The sequence below is a fragment of the Saccostrea cucullata genome, unplaced genomic scaffold, assembly GCF_032062105.1.
Source record: "Saccostrea cucullata isolate Sc308-1 unplaced genomic scaffold, CSIRO_AGI_Scuc_v1 ctg4235, whole genome shotgun sequence".
In the NCBI taxonomy this organism is placed as follows: Eukaryota; Metazoa; Mollusca; class Bivalvia; order Ostreida; family Ostreidae; genus Saccostrea; species Saccostrea cuccullata.
The window spans coordinates 1130-10697 of record NW_026931371.1 but is presented as its reverse complement, the minus strand read 5'-3'; the positions used below and the strand labels follow the sequence as shown (position 1 = coordinate 10697).

The 9568-nt window shown below is 33.6% G+C and overlaps 1 long non-coding RNA gene across 2 annotated transcripts; it reads left to right on the top strand.

Moving 5' to 3' along the window:
- Positions 1–3458: 3458 nt before the first annotated feature.
- Positions 3459–6468, top strand: LOC134232356 (uncharacterized). Of its 2 annotated transcripts, XR_009984758.1 has the most exons (5): positions 3459–3626; positions 4631–4690; positions 5368–5498; positions 5883–6013; positions 6395–6468. It is a non-coding gene; the product is annotated as an uncharacterized LOC134232356 (long non-coding RNA). The 2 variants fall into 2 exon arrangements; XR_009984759.1 differs by lacking the exons at positions 3459–3626; positions 4631–4690 and adding an exon at positions 5076–5141.
- Positions 6469–9568: the final 3100 nt, after the last annotated feature.

Below are 9568 nucleotides of genomic sequence, written 5' to 3'. Positions count from 1 at the left end.
AACTGTGAGAACTCCCGAGACACCAAGAGCGCCGAGGACTCCCGCAGTGCGCCGAAATTTACTAACAGAATTTGATGATGCCGATGCTACAATGCAAAGAAGTCCGGAAGTTGAATTCGATTTGGAGACACCTATTCAGTCTGAAGTAGGGCTGGAAATCGCAGATCAAAATGAACAAAATGTAGGATGGGGAGGCTTTCTAAAATACTGGATTTTAGTGATCGTGTTGTGCATATCAGTGATAATGGGATTTTATCAATTAATTCCTAAAAATCTAGTGATAGAGTTTACGCGGGAATTTCAATCTATAGTGATTTTCATTTTCCTGACCGCACTAGTGATTAGTATTCTATGGAAAATGTGCTATAGCAGAGGACATACAACGGAACGCACCAGACAGCCTGTAACCAGCACGACAAGGCGTAGAATACGGCCTATCATGACACCAAGTTCGGATTCTACATATTTATCACCCAGGGAGCAAACTGGTCATGTTGAGATGAACATTCCTCTTAAACGAGTATTTAAGGTGGACGGATCTTCAATCTGGAGTGAACTCATAAGATACTTTGAGAATGTTGCAAATTTAAATCAGTGGACTCAACAGCGTATGAGACGAATACTGCTTACTACCCTCCGAGATCAGGCAGAGGCATATGCATACGGACTACCCGAGAATACATTACAAGATTATAATTCTCTTAAAACTGCCTTGAACCAGAGATTTGGGCATACTGCCTTAAAAGAAAGTTACATTGCGGAAGCTAAATTACGCCGTAAAAAGGAAAACGAGACTTTTAGGGATTTTGGTCAAGCAATTGAGGATTTATACAGGCGTGCTTTCCCTGATAACCGGGATTTTGTAACGGAGAGTTCTTTGAAGTCTTTCCTGGATAATTGCAGTACAAATGAGGATTTTAGGCTCGCTGTGAAGCGAACACGTCCAAAGAATCTCTCTGACGCCATAACTGCAACCATGCAGGAGGAGTGCATTAGATTCACAGAAAACAGGAAGCACAAACTGTACGCACCGCAAGTATATGAAGTCAAGGAAAACAGGCGTTTAATCCCGGAAAATAAATCTACAAGTTCGATTAAGTCAACAAAAAGGTGTTTCAAGTGTAATTCGACTCAGCATTTGATGCGAGATTGTCCTAAGAGTGTAAGACCTAATTCCGGTACTGGAATCCGGAAGAGCCATGTCTCCAACAGAAGCCAACAGTTAAACCAGGATCGACCGAGGCAGTAGGCCATGCGTCGGTCATAGAACAGGAGAGGCCTAGTACAGATGATGTATATGTGAAACATCACATGGCATTTGCAGAAACGCAAACTGATGAAACGCACACTGATTTGAAACAAATGGAGGAACAGCCTAACTGCGCAACTCAATCTTGTGTAGTGGTGGATGGAAAGCCTGATATGACAGTAAAAGGCTTATTAGAGGGAACAGAAGTAGAGTGGAAAATCGACACTGGTGCGGCAAATACTTTCATCTCTGAAGACGTTTATTATAGTATTCTTCCTCAGAACAGACCTGTACTGGAGCAAGTGAGAAAGAAATTTGAGACTGCAGACGGAAGACCAATGAATGTTATAGGGACTGCTAACATGATTTTAACTTTTGGGCAGACAGATATTTATTTTCGAGTATTTGTGGGCGGCGTGAAGTGTAACCTGCTTGGAAAAGACTTTATGATGAAATACGAATGTCACTGGGATTATCGGAATCACAACTTGATGATGAGATGTGTGCACACAAGCGAGAATGCAGAGATTAGCTGTCGTGTTCGTTCAGTGGAGAATATTGTTATTCCGGCGAGACACGAAGCTGTGATAAAATCCAGAGTGATTCCTAGTACTAATATGGAAGGTATATTAGTACCGATGATGAAATTTGTCAACACACATGGACTTGTGGTTGGACATGTATTAGTGAATACTAAAAACAGCGTTATATTTGTGCGTGTTTTTAACCCAGGAGACAAAGCAGTTTGTGTTAAGGAAAACACGGAAATTGCATTAGTGAAACCTGTTAATTACGTCAGTGACGAGGTGCGGAATTCAGATGTGTGTAACATAGAAACTGGACACAATTCTGAGGATATTCCTGAATTTCTGAGGGAAATGTATCATGAAGGATGCAAAAACCTAACCCCACAACAAGCAGTTAAATTCAAGCAGTTTTTACTTTGTCGGAAATCTGCGTTTGCCGACCCCGAAATGCCACTGTAGCGCTCAAATGTTGGAGAACATCGGATTAACTTGAATGATGAAACGCCATTTAAAGAACCCGTAAGGAGAGTACCAATATTTAAGCGAGATATATTGGATGCGGAGATTAATAAGCTTAGAACACAAGGGTTGATTGAAGAATCAGTAAGTCCTTGGTCATCTCCCCTTGTACTAGTGCAAAAGAAAGACAAGACCTGGAGATTATGTGTGGATTATCGGCGTCTGAATGCTCAAACCATTAAAGATGCCTATCCTATCCCGAGAATTGCGGAAGATTTAGATGCGTTATCCGGATCTACATGGTTTACTTCACTTGACCTTAATATGGCTTATCATCAAATCCCAATGCGAGAGTGTGACAAGGAGAAAACAGCCTTTGGAACTCCACGGGGAGGACTGTATCAATATACAGTCATGCCTTTTGGACTGTGCAATGCCCCCGCTACTTTTCAAAAAGTAATAGAGCAAACCTTAAGAGGTTTACAGTGGCACATAAGTAGTATAAGCAGCCTAGATGGGGGGTTCAACTGAGTGCACTTTTTATGCAAATGAGGTCAAAAATGCTGGATTCTGATTGGCTGGGGGATAGGCGGGTCAAGGGAGTGCAGATTGGAGGGGTCTGGGGGGATAGCTGGGTCAAGGGAGTGCAGATTTGGGGTCTGGGGGATAGCCGGGTCAAGGGAGTGCAGCCCCTGGGGGGATAGCCGGGTCAATGGAGTGCAGCCCCTGGGGGGATAGGTGGGTCAAGGGAGTGCAGATTAGGGGGTCTGTGGGGGATAGCCGGGTCAATTCAGTACATATAGCCCCCTAAATACGAGGGTGTTTACACTGTGTTTACATTATATACTATACGCTGCTACTACGATTTTGTCAGCGACTCAAGAATTTAATTATAACGTCACGCTTCACAGTCTACCCAGCTTAGCCTAATCGGTTCAAACTGATTTCCTCAAAACAATAAAAACCTGGATTTTTTACTGAAAACAATTACAAAAAAACACACATGGTTTATATACCTTTACTGTAAGGGCCCTGTGCATCAATACGTTTTACCTGCGTTTTTATACCTGTTGCATCATCTGTAAGGGGGCCGTGTGCAAAACATACCATAGACTTACCTATGCATTGTGACGTCATAAACTTGGCAGCGACGTCATATTAGTCCTTCACAAGCCGCGATGGCTGCTTATTTTGACACAATAACACAGACTTTCACAGCGCTTGAGACTTCATGTAATAACAGTATGGTCCTATGGATTTCAGTACCAAAACTGATTTTCTACCGTTTTTCTTCCAAGAAAGTTCTGAACAGCTGAATCCTGGATCAGCCTAGATGTTATTTCACTGGATTATTTAATGAATATTACTCTACTGAGTTACCTGGTTACATGGTAAGTTTTAACAAACTTTTCTTTATACATTTTCTATGAAGGTCATCTTTGTATTTATTCATTATTACTGTGTTATATACCTTATGTTTAGAACATTCATATAAACACTGCCATTGTTTACCCTGAAATACACTAGGACACTAAAAGATCCTCAAAATGTTGATAAATCTTTTTTGCATGAGTTATGATCATATTGTCTCACATTCCTTTTATTGGATCAGTATTCTAAATATTCTTATGAGGAGACTCCTAGCATATCTTATAAAATACTGATACATGCTTTTAAAACAACTAAAGTGATATTCTCAGTTGTCATTTCTAATATTTCTATGAATCTTTAATCACAGTGACCAAAAGAAGGATATGGAGATAATCAATCAGATCATATTATGCCAATGAATCTTTTGTCTCAAATCTTTTTTAATGAAATATACAGAATCTTTTGCCTTATTTGTCACTCATATTTTTATATTCTGGTGCAACAGTGGCCCAATGAAAGTGGGAAAAACTCAGTCTGAGCATCTCTGTAAATCTATAAACATGTGTGTCCTACCCCCTTTTTTTTTTTTAAACCTTCATGTATATACATGTATGTATTTTATTTAGTCAGTGATTTCAAACATCAACATGTAAAATATATATTGAGTACTTTAAAAGTGAATATACATGATTTGTACACCCTGAATATTCTGACATACTAATGGTGACATCAGTTAAAAGAGTAATTAGTTATGTAAAATTCAGTTTATATGAATGTAAATGGGGTATTTATTCTCAGTTCATGTAAGGTATAATTTGCATGTAACCCAGAGTGTATTTAATATTACTATGATGGGTCATTCTGTGATTGAATTTAAATCAGAAAAAATGTTTACTAAATTTTGGTAAAATACATATGGTATCTTTTACATTTCTGTCCTGTTTGTCTGTCAATTGTTGCTTTACTTCCTTTGTAAAATGAGGTTAATTTGTGTATCACTGAATATTGTATGCTTTTTTTTCAGGATCAGCTGAGATGTTATTTCACTGGATTATTTAATTGGGCATATAATTGGATAATTCTGGTAAGTTTGTCTTTGTTTTGTTTACATTTCCTATGAAGGTCATCTTTGCATTTAACCATGATTATATGGTTTAATTTAATTACTGTGTAATTCTTATGTGATCTAATATCTCTAACATTCATATAAGCACAGTCTTATTTTGTCTAAAATATACTAAGGAAACTTCATATTGTTAATAAGTCCTTTTGCATAAATTATGATATAATGTCATAATTCATTATGTCTGTTACCCATGGAATTCAGACTTACTAAATTGTGATCTATAAGGAATGTAATAAAAGAAAAAGTAAGAATCTACAAAAGGTTTATCCTTGTTTTGATTCTAAATATGTGGTATATATGGCATACATATATTTTCATTTTCACTTTTGTTTCTTGGTAATGAGCTTTTCAAAAAATGTAGGACTACATGTTGTATATGCTAATATCTTTTTGTATGCTGTACTGACAGGTATTAAACAAAATTGAATATGCTGTTAAGAGAAAGTCTGTTAGTGTCTAAAAATTACACTGATAATCATTTTGTATTTGTGATATTAATACAGTAACTGTGCTTCTTTTGTTATCTAAAGATAACATGATGAACTATTTTCATGAACTTTTTGGCACTGTATTTAAACATGCAATGTTTCATGCAGTTCCTTGTCATATTAACAAAATGATTATATTTTCTACAGTCCTCAACCTGGAAGATATGTTTTATTCCTAACCATCTATAATCCATTCTCTATGAAGTTCAGCCTGTCTGCCCAAATTCCTTTGGAAATACATAGTTAGTCAACCAACATAGAAACAATCAAACTTGAAGGTAAAGTTTCAATGAGATATCATTTTAATTTATTTAATTCTGTTTTATTTAAATGTTTATATTTTAAAATGGATAAAAAAAAATGGATAAAAAACATCTGATAATGGAAATCAATATCATAAAGATAGTAAGTTTTTTAGTGTCTAAATAATTAATCTGATAATCATTTTATTTATGATATTAATACAGTAGTTGTGCTTTGTTTATTATCTATAGATAACATGATGAACTTTTCTCATCTGGAGTTAATGTTAAAAACAATTTTTTGAGATTAAAAACAAATATTTTCATGATCTTTTTTGGCATTGTACATGTTGTATTTAAACATGCAATGTTTCATGCAGTACTCTGTCATATTAACAAAATGATTATATTTTTCTACAGTCCTCAACCTGGAAGATATGTTTTATTCCTAACCATCTATAATCCATTCTCTATGAAGTTCAGCCTGTCTGCCCAAATTCCTTTGGAAATACATAGTTAGTCAACCAACATAGAAACAATCAAACTTGAAGGTAAAGTTTCAATGAGATATCATTTTAATTTATTTAATTCTGTTTTATTTAAATGTTTATATTTTAAAATGGATAAAAAAATGGATAAAAAACATCTGATAATGGAAATCAATATCATAAAGATAGTAAGTTTTTTTAGTGTCTAAATAATTAATCTGATAATCATTTTATTTATGATATTAATACAGTAGTTGTGCTTGTTTATTATCTTTAGATAACATGATGAACTTTTCTCATCTGGAGTTAATGTTAAAAACAATTTTTTGAGATTAAAAACAAATATTTTCATGATCTTTTTTGGCATTGTACATGTTGTATTTAAACATGCAATGTTTCATGCAGTACTCTGTCATATTAACAAAATGATTATATTTTCTACAGTCCTCAACCTGGAAGATATGTTTTATTCCTAACCATCTATAATCCATTCTCTATGAAGTTCAGCCTGTCTGTCCAAATTCCTTTGGAAATACATAGTTAGTCAACCAACATAGAAACAATCAAACTTGAAGGTAAAGTTTCAATGAGATACAATTGTAATTTTTATTTATCTATTTATTTATTTATTTATTTTTTAATTTATTTACATATGCATTTTTATATTTTTGAATTGATAAGTAAATGATATATGTTTTTTTTTTTTTTATAAAGAGGGCTTGGTGGTCATGGTCATGTTTAAACTCTATTGATATCCTTTAGAAGAAGAAGAAAAGGCATAAAAATTCATGATCAAATTTTTAAAACTAAAATGTATGAAATTTTTCTTTGCCAAATGATAGTTAACAGCTGAAGATAGCATATCTATAGAATAAGTTAAATATGGCTAATTTGTTAACCCCCCAGCTTCCTTAATAGCATAGTTGGTAAAGATAGCAAGTTTTGACTCCAATTGCTTATGAATTCTCAATTTTTCATTTAATATTAACATTATATCACAGGGAAAGAATACTGTAATGTGGCTCATCAGGATGACCAGAAAAGAAATCTTAATGGCCCTCTTAACTATGTATAAAGACTGTAACTTTATAACTGTTGTAAGATGATCTGATTGTGTGGAAATAAAATTTCCTAGTGTTTCTACTACCCAAGATCTTCTTATGAGTGTATGGGACTGCTGTAAACCTTCTCCTGTTTATAAAAATATACCTTGGAGCATGACACTTTATTCATAAAAGGTACTTTTAATATAATTTCTATGAGTTTGTGTTCTTTCTTTTATAATAATCTAGTGTTATATCTCCTTTAACCTCATTAATATGTATGCTTCCAAAATCTTAGATCTGTCTGTATAGTTTCTTCAGGTCTTTGAACACAAATACCCTTATTCAATCTTTTGAGGTAAACATCATAGAGACATCATAGATGATAATATCAGAATGTATATATCACAATCTTGATCATAAGGTCAATTTAAATGGTCTTAGGCACAACAAATGAAAGTGAAAACTTTTTTTTTTTAATTAGAATACATAATTTTGTAATAAACAAATACTGGAAAAGTTACTCTCATAATGAGCTTTAATGTCCTCCAAGAGTTCAGTTAGGACTTCCTCCATTAATCCTTGTATCTTGTAATCCTTGTATCTCCAATGGTTTTGTGGGCTAAAAATCATGTGTCTTTAACAACATTTTTTTTCTGACAACTGTTTTCTCTTATCATCTATAAACTTGACTTCTTCTTCTCTAGTCAAAGGTCTTTTAGGGTAATCCAAGTAATTCTTACCCTCTTTTGGTAATAAATGGTTATATTCCTCATTGGCTTCTTCTGCAATCAAGGGTCTTTCTATGTAATCTCTGACAACATTAGGATCATCCTTCTCTGGACATAATTGGTTATATTCTTGTTGAGAAATGATCTCAATAGTGCCATCTTTTTTTATTCTAACTGGTATACCTCTGTCTACATCTTTCTCTAAAAGAACTCTCTCTCCAATCTGAATTTTACTCATTTCTTTACTCTTTTCTTTACTGGAGGTGTTACCCATGGTTAATATGGAAAGTCAAATTCTGATGTTACACCTTGTATTTATACCCTTTTTGTCTATATTTAGAATTCCATCAAGCTTATATTATATAACAATTTTTTTTTTTTCAACTAAGACATTATTTTTTTTATTTTTTTCAGGATTCTCTAGTGAGAGGTTATGGAAATGATCTATGTCTCCTCTTAGAATGGTGAAAGACTCTCAGATTATGCAAAGACTAACAGAATATCCTCTCTTGGAACACTGAAACAAGAAAACCAAACTTAAGAGGATGCAGGATTTAAGAAGAACATAAATATGATTTCCATCGAATTTAACCAGTACGATCATAGACTGTGGTTTATACAGGATGACAAAGAAAGGACCCAGGATTGTATGTTTCACTGTCAGACACTGACTATGGATAAAGTGTAATCATTTATCAAACTGAGATCTAGTCAAATCAAGTATTGAAAATATGATTTTCTGATAGCATGAGCTCTTTAAAAACTATTTCTCACTGACCTCAAAGTATCTGAATGTGACTTTTATTTTTACCAATTCATATTGAAGACTGTTGTTATGTATGGGAATTACACATTTAAACCTTTTATTTTTCATCTAATTTTTACAACCCCCTAGAAATTACACAGATATCCAGATGCTGGATTTAATGGTATTATTTAACTTTCCTGAAATTGTAAATATATTTTGTTTGTGTATGTATCATGTTTAATTTTGAATTTAAAATTTGTCTCAATAGGACCCCCATAAAGATGTAAGTGTCCCATAATCTGTGATGCAATAATATCTTGAATATTTGTTGTCATCCCATATACTTCATACTTACTACATAAAGACTGATTGGAGGAATACACTTTGTTGTTTGGGACACTTTATCAAGGTCAAAGCATGAGATTATTGAGAAGACTACTTTGACAATAATTTGTAACTTACAAACTTCACATCATAAGTACATAAATGAAGAATGAATAGGATTCATGAATAAGAGATTTCTTAAGAAATCTTGGATCATGTTTCTCCTGAATAAAAACCAGTTACTGAGATAACTGATATGAGTCTTGCAATAACTTCAACATTTTGTAATAAGTATAGAAAATATGATTTTCTGATAGCATGGGCTCTTTAAAGATTAATTCTCACGGACTTCAGAGTATTTAAATGTGACTTTTATTTTTTGCCAATTCATATTGAAGACAGTTGTTATGTATGAGAAGTATACATTTAAACCTTTTATTTTGCATCTTATTTCTATATCCCCCTAGAAATTACACAGATATTCAGATGCTAGATTTAATGTAATTATTACTTTCCTGGAATTGTAAACATATTGTATTTGTGTATATATGTATGTGTATTGTACCCTATTTTTAAATTTAAAACTTGAAATATGATAAAGGTCCCTTAGTATCCCACTTCAAGATGCAGTTACCCAGTAATCTGTGATGCAATATCTTGAATATTTTTATCATCTCATATACTTCATGCTTACTACACATAACAGCTTATAGTAATACACATAGTTTTAAAGGACACATTTGTCAAGGTCAAAGCATGCGATTATTGAGAT